General features: G+C 43.8%; 1 long non-coding RNA gene across 1 annotated transcript; it reads right to left on the bottom strand.

Moving 5' to 3' along the window:
- Positions 1–12,153: 12,153 nt before the first annotated feature.
- On the bottom strand, positions 12,154–16,142 carry LOC129068970 (uncharacterized). Its single transcript, XR_008528975.1, has 2 exons — positions 16,045–16,142; positions 12,154–13,090 (listed from the first exon to the last, which is right to left on the bottom strand). It is a non-coding gene; the product is annotated as an uncharacterized LOC129068970 (long non-coding RNA).
- Positions 16,143–16,769: the final 627 nt, after the last annotated feature.

Genomic DNA, 16,769 nt, shown 5'->3' with positions numbered 1-16,769 from the left:
GCCTGACGTCAGCACGCAGGCGACGCACGGTTGGGTACGCGCGGAAGTGGGAGGGACCGGGAATAGAGCAGAGGCGGATCCGGACCTGAAATTCAACCTCCACCCTGGCTCACGCGCCTATTGGGCGCGCGCCCGCCAAAGTGGGCTTCTTGCTTGCGGCTGAACGCTTCGCCTCTTTCTCAGGAGTTTTTATTTATGATAATGGTGCAAACGGTCGTTTGCAAAGCGCTTCCACTAACATTTCTTTTGGTCCTGTAACCTTAACTACAGTATTATCAGAGAAGACGGAGACTACTCAAAGAGGGGAGTGACTTGCCTGAGACCGCACTGCAGGTGGATGGTCCGGTATTCTGTGGGTCCTACATGGCGTGAAAGCTGAGCCGCTGTTCTTAGTTGTGCGTGCACCTCAGGCTCCCTCGCTCCAGTCACAGCGTCTTCTTTTGGTTTAGTGACTTCCTCTCCATTGCAAGACGTTGCACTCACTGTTTTCCTCTACCTGCTCCTCTTCACTAACCCTTTGGTTGGCTCTCTGCCCTTCCTGATCATCCTATCCTCACAGCACCTGTTTATCATCTGTCTTTGCCGCTAGTGTGGAAGTTTCAGGGGAATAGGAACCTTCTCTGTCATTTTCTCAGACGTTTTCCAGTGTTAGAGGAAAACAGCTTATCTTAATAGCAGTTCATTTATTGATGACTACCACACCTAGTTGGCCAAGAAAGACACCTGTTATCAATATACTTGATTTAATAGGTTTTTCTTTTGGACTTCTTTACATAAGAATAACTACATTTTTTAGTGTTTACTATAGGCATGGTGCTAACAACTTTGCGTGTAATAATAGCTAATTTAATACTCAACAACCATTTTATAAGAGCTAGTACCCTCCATTTATTGATACATGAACTGAGGCTTAGAGGTGTTAAGGGATTTTTCCAAGGTCGCCAACGCAGTCAGTGACAGACCTGGAACTTGAACCCCGGAGGCTGGCTCTAGTTGACCCCTACATTATCATCCTACCCAGCAGGTTTTATTACAAAGAAATCAAAAAGATAAGCTTGCCTTGACAATGGTCAGTGGGTTGGGCATTGTCCCTCAAACCAAAATATCACAGATTCGATCCCAGTCAGGGCAGATGTCTGGATTGCAGGCCAGGTCCCTCTGTTAGTCATGTTCAGTATTTCTCTCCCTCTCTTTTTCCCTCCTTTCCCCTCTCTCTAAAAATAAATATATAAAATCTTTTTTTTAAAAAAAAAAAAGATAAGCTTCAGCTGTGGACTCTTATAATACCAACTATTAATATTTTGGTGTATACCTTCTCAGTATTTATGTGTGCATGTGTATGTATATGTATACACACACATCTACTGCACAAAAACAGAGTGTAATCTGCTTTTCTCTCTTACAGCTATATTGTGGGTCCTGACCGATGTGGCTTAATTGGTTGGGCATCGTCCCATAAAGCTAAAGGTCACTAGTTTGATTCCTGGTCAAGGCACATACCTGGGTTGCAGGTTCAGTCCCCAGCGGGGCACATGTGAGAGGCAACCAATCAATGTTTCACTCTCACATCAGTGTTCCTCTCCCTCTCTCCCTCCCTCCCGCCTCTCTAAAAATAAATAAATAAAATCTTTTATCCCCAGCTGGTGTGGCTCAGTTGATTGAGCACCAGCCTATGAACCGAAAGGTTGTCAGGTCTGTTCCCAGTCAGAGCACATGCCTAGGTTGCAGGCCAGGTCCCCATCTGGGGGCGTGTGAGAGGCAACCGACAGATGTAATCTCACACATCAGTGTTTCTCTCCCACTCTTTATCCCTCCCTTACTCTCTCTCTTTAGAAATAAATAAATAAATCTTTTAAAAATTTTTTAATCTTTTTTAAAAAAATAACTACATTGTGAACATCCTTTCATGTCAAAGCATTATTTGCAAAGCCTGTATTCTAATGCATGGACATTACAATACTTACCCAATCTCCCACTGGAATCTAAGTTGTTTTTGGCTATTATAATTTTTTTACTATTGTAAAAATGCATAAGTTTAGTTTCTTAAACCTGAGGGAAAACTGGATGTTGTTTCTCCCTCTGCAAGTCCAGTTGGCAGTGACCTTTTCTTCATCCCTTCTCAAAATCCCATGACTGTCCCCAGACAATGTCTGCCCTTTCCATCCCCAGCAATATCTTGATGGGGTGTCACCCAACTACTTAGCTTTTCCTGCCTTTATTCTGAGGACAAGGACTCACTTTGCACTTTGTCTATTGTGTTGTCAGGTCTTTTCAGAAGGGCCCTCCCCCAGCTTTTGACAGCCCCAAAAGGCAATAGTATTACTACTTGACCCCAGTCAAACCCCTCCCTTGCCACTGGCCCATCCAGAGGCCAGCCTCCCAGTGCCCTCTCCCCACTGCTCAACTGCCTACAGCTGCCTCACATTAACAGGTGGAGTTGCCTGTGGGTCTTCAGGTCCCCTTCCCCAGTGGTTACAAGCCCAGTATCCATTCCTCCTTCTGGTAACAGCACTTCCATTTCTCCTGGAGCTATCCTGCCCCCACCCCCATTCTCACTCCGAGTGGATCGAAAGAGGAGGACTCTATCCCCAGTTGAAGGGATAGATTGGTGACCTGGACTTAGCCAATCAGAGCAATTTAGAGAGCACTCCTGCTGCGGCATTCCAGCAATGGGCATGTGATCCAATGAGAACCAATAAAGAGTCTGTTCTGGGACTTTGGTCAGAACTATCCAGTTGACTGAATCTATCCTCTGAGGGCAACGTGTAATCATGCCACTGCTGGCAGTCATCTCCCCACTGCAAGGAGAGAGACTGCCTGAGAAAGAGCGCAAGACAAACGGGGAAAACAGAGCTAAGAGATACAGTGAAACCAACTCCCGGTGGCATTGTTTGAGCCCTTGGATTCTGTCTTGCTTCAACTTTCAGTCACATTAGCTAATAAATCCCCTATAATGCCTAAACCAGGTTGAGTAGGCCTCTGTCACAACTGCAAGGCTCTTGATAAATCACTCTGCCACCCCTGCCCCCCATGTCTGCCCCTGTGTGGTACTTGCCACCATCCTCTATGTAGATGATTCCCAAATCTCTACACCTTCTAGTGCCTATTTCCACCCCCATTTCCAAACTTCGGCTACTCAGAAATCCCATCAGCACCGCTGAAATCATTCTCCAGTTCCCACCTGCTCCGGGTTCTGTGGTGCCAAGATCTGCTTTGGGTCCCTGCACCCCTGTATATTCAGGGGCTTCCAACCTTTCTTGCATAATAGTTCTTGCATCCACATAATTAATACCCAATTTCTAGAGGTTCCTCTGAGAATCTGTTTTAATTCATTTTATACAGCACAACTTTCATCTTCACAGATCTCAGCTCTTTTTAAGTTACTTCCAGGCTCAGGAACCCCTAGTGTTTTCTCCTTTTCTTCCAGGTAAAATTCTAGGTCCTTCAGCCAGACATTCTGTGATCTGGCACTAACTTACCTTTCCAAAGGTATTTACTTTTCCCTTCTGTATTAGTCAGGGTTCTCTAGAGGAGCCAATAGGAAAGATCTATATCTACATCTATCTCTCTATCTGTATCTCCTATTTTATATATATTAATATATAATATTATATATGGGGACTTAACCTCCATTGTGTGAGTCAATTCATTTATATAATATATAATACATATAATATATAATACAGATTATATATTAATATACTGTATATTAATATTATAATTTATATATTAATATATAATATATAAATTAATTGACTCACACCACTATGGAGGCTGATAAGTCCCAAGATCTGCAGGATGAGTTGGGAAGTCAGGGACCCAGGAGAGTTAATAGTGTAGTTCCAGTCCAAGTCCTAGGGCCTGAGAACCAGAAGAGTTGATATCTCAGTTGCAGTCCAATGGTCATCAGGCTCAAGACCCAGGAAAGACCAAACTTTCAGAGTCCAAAGCCAGGAAAAATTTTCCTTAACTCAAGGGATGGTCAGCATTTTGTTCCATTCAGGCCTTCAACTGATGGGATGTGTACCACTATATTAGGGAGAAAGCAGTCTGTAGTACTCAGTCTACCAATCCAAATGTTAATCTTATCCCAAAATACCCTTACAGACACACCCAGAATAACATTTGTTCAAATATCTGGACATCTCGTGGCCTGGGTCAGGTTGACACATGATTAAAAATTACACCTTCCATCACAAGCCTTATGCATGCAAGTACTGTAATTTCTTGCCTCTACAGCCCTGCTAGTCCTTTTGCCTAGAACACTTTTCCTGCTCATCCATCCTACCTGTCAAGTCCCACCATGAACTCTGCCTTTTGCCAACACTGATCTGTGTCCTTTCCCACACACCTCGGCGCCTCTGAAGATTCAATGGTTCCCTTCTCTGTCTGCCAAGCTCCAGTTCCTTTCTCCTTCACATACTAGCCCAGACCTTAGCTCTGAAGCTCTCTACCTGACAACCCCTGGTCACAATCATTCCTATTATACTTTGTATTTCGAGTATACCATATTAGGCTAATTTGTATCTGCACTAACACTACCATTAGTCCATGAGCAGCCAAGGATCTTATTCATTTTTGTAGCCTTTGACCTAATTTCCTGGCACACTGCTGGCCCTCAAAAATGTTTGATGAATAATGCATGAATGAATGTAATGCTACCTCTTCCACAATGCCTGCCCTGCTTCTGGCTGCCAAAAGAGATAAGTGACTTCTTCAGGCCCTCGCCCTGTTCTGCCATGTACCTCCATGCTGTCCCTGTGAAAGTGCAAGCTCCCAGGGACAGGTGTGATCTTGAATGCATTTCTGTGCCCCACACCGTACGCTTCAGGTGCCTTAAACACAACGAGCATTTAAACATGGAATGAATGAGAAAAACCTCAAAACTGCCTTTTCAGCCAGATGCTGAAATCCACCACCACCATCTCCCCAGAGCCTAGTAAGATTTACGGAAGAAAAGGAGGCTCCACATTAAAAAGGCTCACCTTCGTGGCTTTCAGTTTTAGGATTTACGTAAGAAAACCCTAATTTAAGACTTTTCATGGGATTTATAGGTGATAAAACTATAAAGAAAATCCAGAGAGTGATTATTATAAAAAATCTAGCTTCTGGCTGCCTCTAAATGAGGTTGTAATCTGGGAGGGATGGGGTCTGCAGGGGTGACGGTGCTGGTGATGTCCTGCTTCATGATCTGGGTGATGATTACATGAATGTTTGCTTTGTAATTATTCACTGTACTGTACATTTGTACCTTTGTCTGCTTTTTCTCATGGGTAATATTTCACAAAAATAAAGATTAAAAATAAAACAAAAATAAAGTCTCTCTGTTGTTACTGAAAAGTTGATGCTGTTGCGCAAATCCCTATCCCTTAAGAATCAAGCCTACCCTCCCATTCTGATTTACTGGCTTGTCTTTCCCTCCCCTGACTGAAAATGGTCCAGACCTTTTCAACAGCCCTGCTTTGCTGCTAGGACTCCAGATGCGCTCCTGGTTTGGCATGCTGCACTGTAAGAAGCTAGAGCTGCTACAGCTGCAGTCTGTCTACTCCATGGCTCTGACCCAACCCTTTCGGCAGCCCCTCCTGCTGCTCAGTCTCCCTCCTCCCCTTGTGCCACATCAGTACACTTGTCCAGGGACCTTGATCCTTCTAAAAGTCAGAGAAAGGAAAGGAGCTGACCAAACCTGTTCCCTACTTGCCTTTTCTCCAACTGGTCCAGGCTTGCCAGGCTTTCATCTCTGTTACACATTTCTGGTGGAGATAATCTGGGTCACTAAAGAAGGGTGGAAGAGGTGGGATAGGGGAAGAGAAAAACCCAGAAGTAACTGAGCAAATCTATCCCCATGTGGTAAGAACCCAGGGGCACATGGTACAATGAAGTTTTAACTTGAAAACTATCTAAGAATTGCTCAGTTGGTCATTGGCAGTTGTGACCAGTATTCAACAGTGTCTACTATGTACCTCAGTTACAAAGGCGACCAATATCCCCCTGCTTAAGCCCTTCGATGGCTCCTCCTGGCTCTTGTCCATCTCTCCGACTTCCTCTGGACCCTGCTCTCACTCCCTGGGCCCCAGCCATGCCGCCCTCTTTGTTTTTCTCAGGCATATTTGAGCTTACTGTGCACTTGCTGTTCTCTCTCCTGCTCTGCACATATCTGGCTGCTTTTCACCCTGAAGTTCTTTGTTTAAATAGCACCTTTTCAAGGAGACCTCTTTCCCACCCAGCTGCACTGGGACCCTCCACCCACTGTCACACCACACTGCTTTATTCTCTTCATAGCGCTTATCACTATCCCAAATAACCTCACCTTTTTATTTTTATTATCTAGCTCCTCCCTTAAAAAATTTTCCAGGACCTCCTTCACCGCTGTACACTCAGTGTTAGAATATAGTGCATACTCAATAAATCTGTTAAGGAAATACAGAGAATGAAGATATAATCCCTAGTCAAGGACTTAAGGTCTCATAGTGGGACAAACAATAATCAAAATAAGTGCTATGATGAGAGTTTGTACAAGGATCTAGGGGAGTAAGAAGGGTATTCACAACAGTTATGCCTAACATTGATTATGTACTTGGTATGTTCCAGGTATTGTTTTAAGTATTTACTACATATTATCTCACTTGAAATTCACAAGGACTCTGGAATACAGAAACCATTGCCTTCAACCAAAATGAGGCATGAAGAGGTTGTCAGTAATGCTTACCCAAAGTCATACAGCTGTAGGTGGAGGGGCTGGGATTCAAACCCAGAGCTGATCAGGATGGGTTCCCAAAGGAACGGGGTTTGATCTGAGCCTAGAGGACTTGCACAGACTGGCCAGGCGTGGGTGGGGCATACTGGAAGAACAGAAAACTTCCTGGCAGACAGAACAGGCATGTCCAGGTAAATGGGCATGGAAAAGCAGGGATAGATGAATCTTATTGACATAATATTGAATATAAGCCAGACACAAAAGGGTGCATACTGTATAATTGTTTGGTGCAAAAACAGACAACACTATTCTAGGGCACTAGAAATCGTATCATCAGTTACTTTCAGGGGATTAATGACTAGGAAAGGGCACGAGAGAGACCTCTGAGGTACTGATTACAGTCTATATCTTTCATGTGGAAGGTAAATTATAGGGGTATGCCCACTTTGTACCATTAAAATGTGTGTACTTTATAGGATGCGTGTTATATTTAAGTTTTTTTAAAAAATTAAGAGGCTCTGGACAGCATGGCTCAGTTGGTTGAGTGCTGTCCCACAAAGCCAAAGGTTGCTGGTTCAATTCCTGGTCAGAGCACACACTTGAGATGCAGGTCTGTTGGAGCGTGTGTGGGCAGTTACTAATCAATGTTTCTCTCACCCATCGATATTTCTTTCCCTCTCTTTCTCCTTAGCATCTCCTCTCTCTAAAATAAATAGAATCTAAAAAGAAAAAGAAAAAAAAAAAAAATAGACGTCACCTACAGCAGCAGTATTGGCCTAAAAACTAAAATACTTGGGATTTTTTAAGTGTAAAATTTTTTCTATGACCAAGTTTAATGCCTGTGAATAAGATAAGCAACAAGGAGAGGAATGGGGAGGAGTGGAACAATAAAAACAGGATTTTATGTATAGGAATTAGGAAATAGAAGATGGAGCTCTTTGAGAGAGGGACACAGAAGATCAAAGAACAGCTGAGAATCACTCACTGAATCTTCCCCTAACCAAGCATATTCAGATACAATTGCATTTATTGAATGTTCCTGTGCCTGCAATGCTGTGCTAGGGTGATCCTAGCTAGGAATAAAACAGGAACAGTAAGAGAGGTGTGGACATTGAAGCTCAGAGAGGTGACATGACTTGTCTGAGATCCCATACCTCATAGACATTAGAGTTATGTTTGCTAGAAACATCCCATTTGTGCTCTAAGGCAGGGCTCCGAAACACTAAGTGTACTGGCTTCAACTGAAGGCAGAGTTTGGGCTCAGAGGAAGTGAAGGGGAGGCTCTGGCTGCTTTGGCCGTGTAGGTGGCTTCCTGCCTAGGAGACACACCCAGCTTCAAAATCACCATTTTGGGCAGTCAGGTTGTTGCTAGGCACCAAAGGGGCCCTTGAGTTTTCAAGCAGAGCCAGTGCAGGGCTGTTAACCTCGCCTCATTGCAAGGTCAGGTGCAGAATGGAGAGGAGTGAAGGAAGTCACCTAAGTGAAGCTGCCCCCCCCCCGTTTTTTTTTTGTTTGTTTGTTTGTTTTTTGCTGGTTTAATTTTTCCTGCTATCCCCAACATGCTACACAGGAATGAATAATCTCACTCCCTGCCACCTTCTCAATACAGCACTTAATAGTCTCCCACGAACTCTAGTTACTTGTGTTCAGTAGAAGGAAACATCTTAAATCAGGGGAGCAACCATGTGTCTCCTACAATCAAACAGACCTTTGAGGATAAGCCCCATGCAAGACCTGTGTTGGAGGCCAAGAATAGATTCCATCTTCATGGAGCTCACAAGCTACCTAGGGACACAAACTAGCTGCAGTACTTCTACTAAGTGATAAGTGGTAAGTATCTAAGTGATACTTAGAACAGGGTATGGCACACTAGGCACACGATACGTATTTGCTGAATTAACAGGGACTGAGCGAACTAAAGCTGACATGTTATCACAGCTCCCAAGAGGGCTTCGGGTACCTACTGAAGGCAGACATCAAAAAAAAAAAAAAAAGCAGCAAGCTTTAGGAGCTCTGACCAGGTAGTTCAGTTGGTTTGAGCATCGTCCGGATGTACCAAGGTTGTGGGTTTGATCCCCAGTCAGGGCACATACAAGAATCAACCAATGAATGCATAAGTAAGTGAAACAAATTGATGTTTCTCTCTCTCTCTCTTCCTCCCTCCAAGAAATCAATAAAAAAACAAAAGCTTCAGGAAGGTGACCAGGCCTACTGCATAATAATGAATAGGAGTAGGCTGGAAAGATTGGGGGTGGGGCATTCCAGGCAAAGGAAAAACGTCTGACAAATGCATGACAGTGGGTGGAAAAAGTTTAGCAAAATAGTTGTCATTGTAAAGTGCATTGTACAGTGGCCTGTGGAAACTGACCACACACGACGCTCCTGGGAAGGCCAGTTACACTTGACTTCTCCAGCTGCCACTACAATGGCCCCCTTACAGCCCCCACCCCTCTGGAGTTGGCCGGTCACCCACTCACTGCTCAGGGAGTAGCTGCCCAACAGATGACATTTTTCCATGGTACCAGCCAAGTTGCTAGCAATCTCCTATTACTTTGTGGTCCCAACACTGACTTTCACCAGCAGCCATCTGGCAGGAACATTTCTCAATAACTAGATAAAATTATTCTTTTGTGGAATTTGGAGTCAACATATTCACAAAGGGAAAATTAGACACGAGACACTTTAGAAATATTTCCCTCTGGCTCCTCAACCTTGTCCTCTTCCTTCCCCATCACTAACAGGACTAAAGTTGCCAGTTTTACAACTGAGATTTATATCAACTGAAGAAATGACAATGACAATGGTGGTAACTGGGTAATGTTCACCAAGAGAAAGCTTAGGAACAATCTCAGGCAATGGCAAGAGAGCTAGGGAACTACTGTACTCCAAATTCCCTGAGCCCTTCAAACAATGGAATCGGTTCTCAATCCAGCCAGTGGCCCCGTGGCAAGGGCATGGAGCTAAAGCCAGATGAAATGGAGGTGACCTCCAGCTTCTCCTCTTCCTGGGTTTGTTTGGGGCAAGCAACCTCATCTGTATATTCATTTCCATAGCGAAAGAGCTGGCACCACGCTGGTTGCTGGGAGACAGTGCTGGACAATCGTGAATTGTACCAGTTCTGGTTTTAGAACATGAGGATTGAGTCTTGGCTCTGTCACTTATTTCTCTAAACTTCGCTTATGTTTTGGAGGTTGACTCCATACCTAAATACTCTGCATCTAAGGTATTAATATTAGCCATGCAGGGAACTATTCTGCAGCTGCTAAAAAAAATTTTTTTTACATAAAGTAAATCTCTTCATATTGATACCAAAAACCCCCAAAGGCTTATTAAGCAGGAAAAAATAGACACTAAACATGCATGTTTTGTATAAATAAGAAAGGGATGTGTGCACACACATGTATATATGTATCTACTTACATATTTATAATCCTTATTTTCTGGAAGGTACATAAGAAACCGTTAATGGGAACACAGCCTTTAAATGTTCCTTTTATGCCCTTTTACCCTGTTGGACTTTTCTATCCACTTGCAAATATATCTTTTATCTTAAAAAAGGTCAATAGCCCCCTGGCTGGTGTAGCTCAGTGGATTGAGCACTGGCCTGCAAACCACAAAAAGGTCCCCATCCTGGTCAGGTCACATGCCTAGACTGTGGGCTGGGTCCCCAGTTCAGGACGTGCAAGAGGGAACTGATCAATGTAATCTCTCACATACCGATGTTTCTCTAAAAGTACATAAATAAATAAAATCTTAAAAAAATGTCAATTGTAGTTACCTAGAAAGTGAGTTTATGCATCATTTTAGGGTTTTTTTTTCATACTTTCTCTGTATCAAATGAATCTAAGAAATATTATTTTCAATTTGGTGAAAATACAAGAAACATTTTGCACACAGGTTCTCCAGAGGCACTTGTTATGAACATTTCCAAACATGATGAAAAAAGCCCAGGGCCAAAAATCCAAGGCTCAGATTTTAGCTCCACTACTTACTGGCCATGTTGCTTATTTGAGGCATGCCTCTGATGACCTTTATTAAATCAGTAGAACTCTATTCAATCAGTGGTTCTTAACCAGGAGCAAATTTTCCTTAAGGGGACATTTGGTATTGTCTGGAGACATTTTTCGTTGTCACACTTAGGCGGGGCTGCTACTATCTATCATCCAGTGGGTAGAGGCTAAGGATGCTAAAAATCCTCTAACGCATTAAGACAACCTCCACAAAAGATTATCTGGCCCTGAAGTGCCAAAGTTGGGGAAAAAAAAAAAGTGTGCTAGGTTAACTCAATTCAGGAAACCTCAGCTGTCTTGCTGTGAAACCTCTTTACTTGCATGCAAAATTCTAGATCGCTGAAATAGCTAAGAAACTGGTACAGGCCAGGAAATTCCTTAACACCAGGAGTTCCCACTTCCTATAGACCAAAGGAAATACCCATGACCCTTCCAGCATTAGTAACTCCTTTACCAATGTTAAATCTCCTAGAATTAAAAAAAGCTTAACCTAGTTAATAAGAGGCATAGTTCACTTGTCTTTACGTTCACCATTCCCCAAGCATTATGTAGGTTTTTGCATTCCCAAGCTTCTGTCTAGTGATCTCCTACTCAAGTTCAACTGTCACTTCCCTAACATGATTATTTGCTTGTCTTTGCTTTTTACATATTTTATACTTGTATTCTAGCATCTAGAATAGTCGCGAAGGCACAAGGACTAAACACATACCAGCAGCAATACTCAGTTGATTGGGTGTCATCATACAAAACTGAAGGTAACTGGTTCAATTCCTGGTCAGGGCACATGCCTGGGTCGCATGCAAGTTCAGTCCCTGGTCGAGGCATGTGGGAGAGGCAACCAATTAATGTCTCTCTCACATCAATGTTTCTCTTCCTTTCTCCCTCCCTTCTCACTTAAAAAAAAAAAACAAAAAACCCCAAAAAACCAAAAAACCCCAGCAGCATGGACCTAATCACCCCTAACCCAAAAGATTAGTTGTAACTTGGCACCAAGTGTGTTACCAGAACAGATCTATACATTCAAGAGCCAGATCAGAGGCAGAAAGGCTCCTCGGACTGAGTCATGCTGGGAAAGCAGCTGCTGTTTACTCTGTCACAACCACAGCTACTGCTCTGTCTCGGCTGTCAAGCAAAGTACAGGTCTCCATATACAAGAGCCAGGATGAACTCTGGTTCACTAAGACCAGAACTGTCAGATGGCTTTAGGAAGACAAGCTGTATCAAAATGGAGAAACAGCAAATTCAACAGTTCTGCATAAGTTATTTAACTATGATGACCCCATTTTGCCCAATTTAAATTGACTTTGAAAACAAAGGCCAGGCCTGTTTCTATTTCCCAGCTCAGCAAATGCTAGTTTTAGTTCTTATCTCTAGCTCTGCTATTCCTGATAATTATCTTTCTCAAATGCTGACTACTAAGAGCTATACTGGTAAATTACCACAGAACACTTCTATTAAGAACCAAACTTTAATATTTCGAGGACATCCCAAATGAGTTACTGGTGGGGTCACAGAAGCTCCCACTCATGCCACAACAGCAAGAATCAAGAATTCTGAAAGTTAAAGCAATTACCTCTTTGGATACCTATAAACAATATATTAAAGGATGTCACAAAGTGCAAAAGAGGAGACATTCAGCAGAACAAAAACAAGCAGCAGGCTGATTGTCCTAACAAGAGGGCAGAGAAACTCCTTCTGGAGTTGAGTCCCAGGAAACAGAACTGCCTCAGGCAAAAAGAGGTCCAGATACGGGTTCTGACTGATTATTACAATTAGTCAAAGGCAAACTCAAAGAAAACCAACGTTCAAAACTTCCCGTGACTGTAGTAGGAATTTGCAACAAAGAGAACCTTTAACCAAACGTCTCATTTGTAGGTTCAACAAGAAGTGAGCCTTGAGACTTAGCCAGTGAATCTGGCCCCGGGCTGACATTTCTGCACCTGAGCTCTGAGCTCTTCAGGCAAGACAGCCTGGAATTGCTCCTGCACCAGCATTTCCACAATCTGCTCCTTTGTGTGAATATCAGGTCTCAGCCACTGCCTAGCAAACACCAGGAGATGTCTAAGGACATCCCTGGGCCCGTGTGCATCCTCATAGCGGAACTTTCTGAACATCTGCCTGAAGACTGCAGGGTTGAGGGGATTCCTTCCTGGCATGGAATCAGCATCTTCGACACAACCTTCATCAAGGCTCTTTGGTGGATGCTCAGAAGGCTCTTGTGGAACCTGGGCCTGGGGAGCTGCTATTAGGACATCTTCCAGCTCCTTAGCCATCATCTCTTCTGGTGGTGACATTATCTGAGCATTGTGGACTTCTCTATTTCTTTGTGTCTCTGGGTCTCCTTCAGTCTCCATTCTGAAACTCCAGAAAAGGATGACTCACGTTCCTAGGAGAAGGAGAAAAGTCACTGTCATAAAAAAAGACCACAAAGACTATTAAAATCATCCTGATCTCCTGGATCTGGTCAAGACCCAGTTCCCATCAGCTTTTTGATCTTAAAAGGTTTTCTTTTTTTCTTTTCCCAAGATGCATACAGACTTTTATTTTTCAATTACAGTTGACAGAGTATTATTTTGTATTAGTTTCAGGTGTACAGATAATGGTCGGACAATTATATAATTTAGAAATTGATCCCCCCAATAATTCAAGTACCTACCAGCCACCATAGTTTTTATAGTATTATTGACCATAGTCCCTACGTTGAACTTTACATGACTATTCTATAACCACCAAATTAAATGTCTAAATCCCTTCACCTTTTTCACCCATCCTCCTAATTCCCATCTCTTCTGGCAACCATCAGTTTGTTCTCTGTTATCTATGAGTCTGTTTCTGTTTTAATAGGTTTTCTTAATAAAGCTACTAAAAATTCTATTTTGGTTTCCTCTTGCTGGATCAATTGACAGAGTTGAGAAAATGTGTTAATGATTTACCAAAATGAAGATAGATTCTCAAAGCAGAAAGAGTGAAGGACACTGCTCTTGTTAGCTGGAGAATCTTTCATCCATTTGCCCGTCTCCCATTACAAAATATTTTACATTATGCTAAAATAAAAAAAACTATATACACATGATTTGTATGGGGGAAATCTTTAAAATCATGGGTATTTGGTTTCTTCAACAATTTATATGGAGCTCTGTGATGTCCAAAAGCAAATTACAAGAGGTGCTAAGAGAAAAAGGTTTGTTCATTTACATCTACTTCATGGTCTTTTCTACCTACGCCCACCTCTTTCATGACACTGAAAGAATAGTAAGTGTTACTAGTGTTACTGTAGGTGCTGCCATCAGGGTGGGGGGTAGAGAGAGCGAGAAGGAACACAGAGAAGAAAGGCCAAAAGCCTCTATTAAAATCCAGATCCTAAGCTACTCCAATCAGTGCCTGGGAAATTGAACTTCCCAGAATGTGTTCAGATGGCTGATGGCTCCTGGATTATTAGCAAACCAACTATAGTGAGAAGGGGTGGGCAAATCAAATATGGGGAAAATGCCAGAAAAAAAAGGGCTTTGCTCATTTGGGTTAGGGCCCCAGTCCAAAAGGGGTTATTTACAGGAAAATTGTACCCTATTTTACTTAAAAAAAAAAAAAAAAAAAAAAAAAAAAGAGGAGGCGGGGGTGGGAAATCAAATGACAGTAATGACTAATTTCCACATCAGGATATGTCCAATCAAGAGTATAACCCCTATGATGTAGTCGGTTTCCAGAGTTCATCCCTTTTTTCATTAGCTACCCTTCCCCAAGAACTAATTCCTCCTTTATCTACACAGAAGTGTTGACATTTAAAATCCCTTGCACTTCAGGGACTCAAATCTGTGTCCTGGGTAACAACTGACAAGAGGCCAACAATCACCAACATTGACCAGCTGCCCTACATAACTAGTCCTCAGCTCCTAATCACCTGCTCTCTAAAGCTTCCCTGACCCATTTTCTCGAAGTCCTGAATTGATCCTAGACTCTATTCTTGGGGTACAATTCTACTTACATTATCAAATAAAGTGTCCTCACTCCCAGATATAAGTTGTTACTAACTAGAGTGATGAGGGCAAAAGCAAAATGTCGTAACTCGGGGGTGCTTTGGAAAAATAGGAAGTATTTAGTGAAGGAGGGTGGATGAAACACTGCGTATGGGAAAGCAAAATTTGGGACATGATGTGAACATAAACAGGAAAATGATTAAACAAGGTACTGTCAGCCATTCAGCGGGATACTGTGCAGCCTTGTAAAGAATGAAGGCCTGTGAGTGTTGGTCTATGTGAAGATGTCCTTCACTCATTACCACATAACCAAGGTACAGATCAATAGCTCCAATATGATTCCATCTGAGGAAATTCAAACTACATATACATAGGTTTGTATGACCTATCTATCCACAAACAATACATGGAAAGTTACCAAAGAAACTAAACTGCATTTACTTCCAAGGGGCAGGAACGGTAGAGGGAAACATTTTTCATTTTATATCTTTCGGTATTGTTTTCGTAATTCAAGGAGGAGAAAAACCTCCCTGAGTGAAAAACCCCTAACCAACTTAGGAAAATACCGTTTTAGTAATTTTGGTTTCCAGCACCGACGATTTTACAACCTTGGCTTCTAAAGTCCCCACTGTCCGTTGGTCAGCTCTCAAGGTTTGTTTTGAAAGACGGATGCCGCTAAAAAATTTTATCCGTTTTAGAAGACCAGCTGACACGGTGCTTGCGCTCACCACTTACTAACTCTAGTTTCCTGAGCACTGTTTCTTCCCTCTGAGATGGTGCCGAGCACTTCACATTATCTTCTATGTGCTCCTCTTAGCCACTCAGGTTAAACTCTCGATAGCGACCCTCTACAGCCCCAGTTGTACTCCGGTACTATTTGAAATTTTACAGATCCCGCGGCGGCTTTCCTTCATCCAATCCTACCCATAACCCAGTGGGAGAGTTACTGTTACTTCCACTCACAGATAAGCAAACCGAGGCTCTGAGAGAGGGGACGTGCCCAAGGTGACAAGAACAGAAAGTGATGGGACCGCTCAGCCGAGTAAAAATCCCCGGCGTCTCCGGCGGGGAGCCGAGCCCGACTCCTCCCACCAATATGGGCGCGGCTCACAGGGACTAGCCCGGGCCGGAAAACGCGCTTCTGCGGATCCACACCGGGACCTGCTCCTCCTCAACTGAGGTGCGGCCCAACGTCACGCCACGCGGAGCAGCCGGTGGACCCCAAGGGCAGGGCCTCCCGACTTCTAAGGCCGGCCGACACGAGGGTCCCGAGCTCTCAACAGACTGTTCGCAGGGGAAGGAGGCGGACAGGGCGTTCACTGGCGCTTTTACTACTTTAGAGGGCGGAGGAACAGGGGCAGCTCACCACAAAAGGAGAGGCCCCTCAACCAGCTCCGAGAGAGGGAGACCACCGCCCGTGTGCAGAGATTTGTAGCCCATTGCCGGAACCGGAAGTCTCTCCCTGTCCGGAAATTGGAAGTAGAGGGGGACTAGGTTAGAGGGGCAAGGTCTCTCTAGGCCTCCGGGGAGGGGGGGTGCTCCGCAACTTTATGGTTTTAACCCGTGATGGGCTTTGGTCTTTCTCGGTCCTCAGTCCTGCCTTCCGCGTGGAGCTTTGGGTACAGCCTAGGCAGCTTTTCCGCTTCGCGGAAGTTCTTTGTCTTCCTGAGACGCAGTTTGCCCGCCCGCAAAGCGAAGCGGATGAAGCGGGAACTGAGACACTCTAGAAGCCCGCCCGCAGCTGAGTCAACGCCCCACCCAAAAGTTACACCCTTGAGTCCTTGCACCATCCAGAGGAAAGAAACCAAAAGAGAAGGCTGGGTGGCTGCTGTTTGCAGACAGTGGTCCTGTATGGCGCCCCGTGGAATCACTTCATGTGACGAAATGGGCACAGTCTATTAAGTACCCCTGCCTCGGTCTACCCAGACGGAACTGGGCATATGCCGTGCGGCTTTAACAGTTTGTCCAGGGGGAGACCCCATGCATCTGGGAGGCTCAGTCTTAGTCCCGTGTACCTTTTCCCAAGACTTTCCAATTACTGATGGTTAACTGAAATTTTTAAAGTCATACTGAGCTAGTTTGATTTTGGGT

This window comes from Pteronotus mesoamericanus, unplaced genomic scaffold (assembly GCF_021234165.1).
Source record: "Pteronotus mesoamericanus isolate MK-2021 breed Mesoamerican mustached bat unplaced genomic scaffold, CSHL_Meso_final contig_221, whole genome shotgun sequence".
Lineage (NCBI taxonomy): Eukaryota > Metazoa > Chordata > Mammalia > Chiroptera > Mormoopidae > Pteronotus > Pteronotus mesoamericanus.
This window is presented reverse-complemented; position numbering and strand designations above follow the sequence as displayed.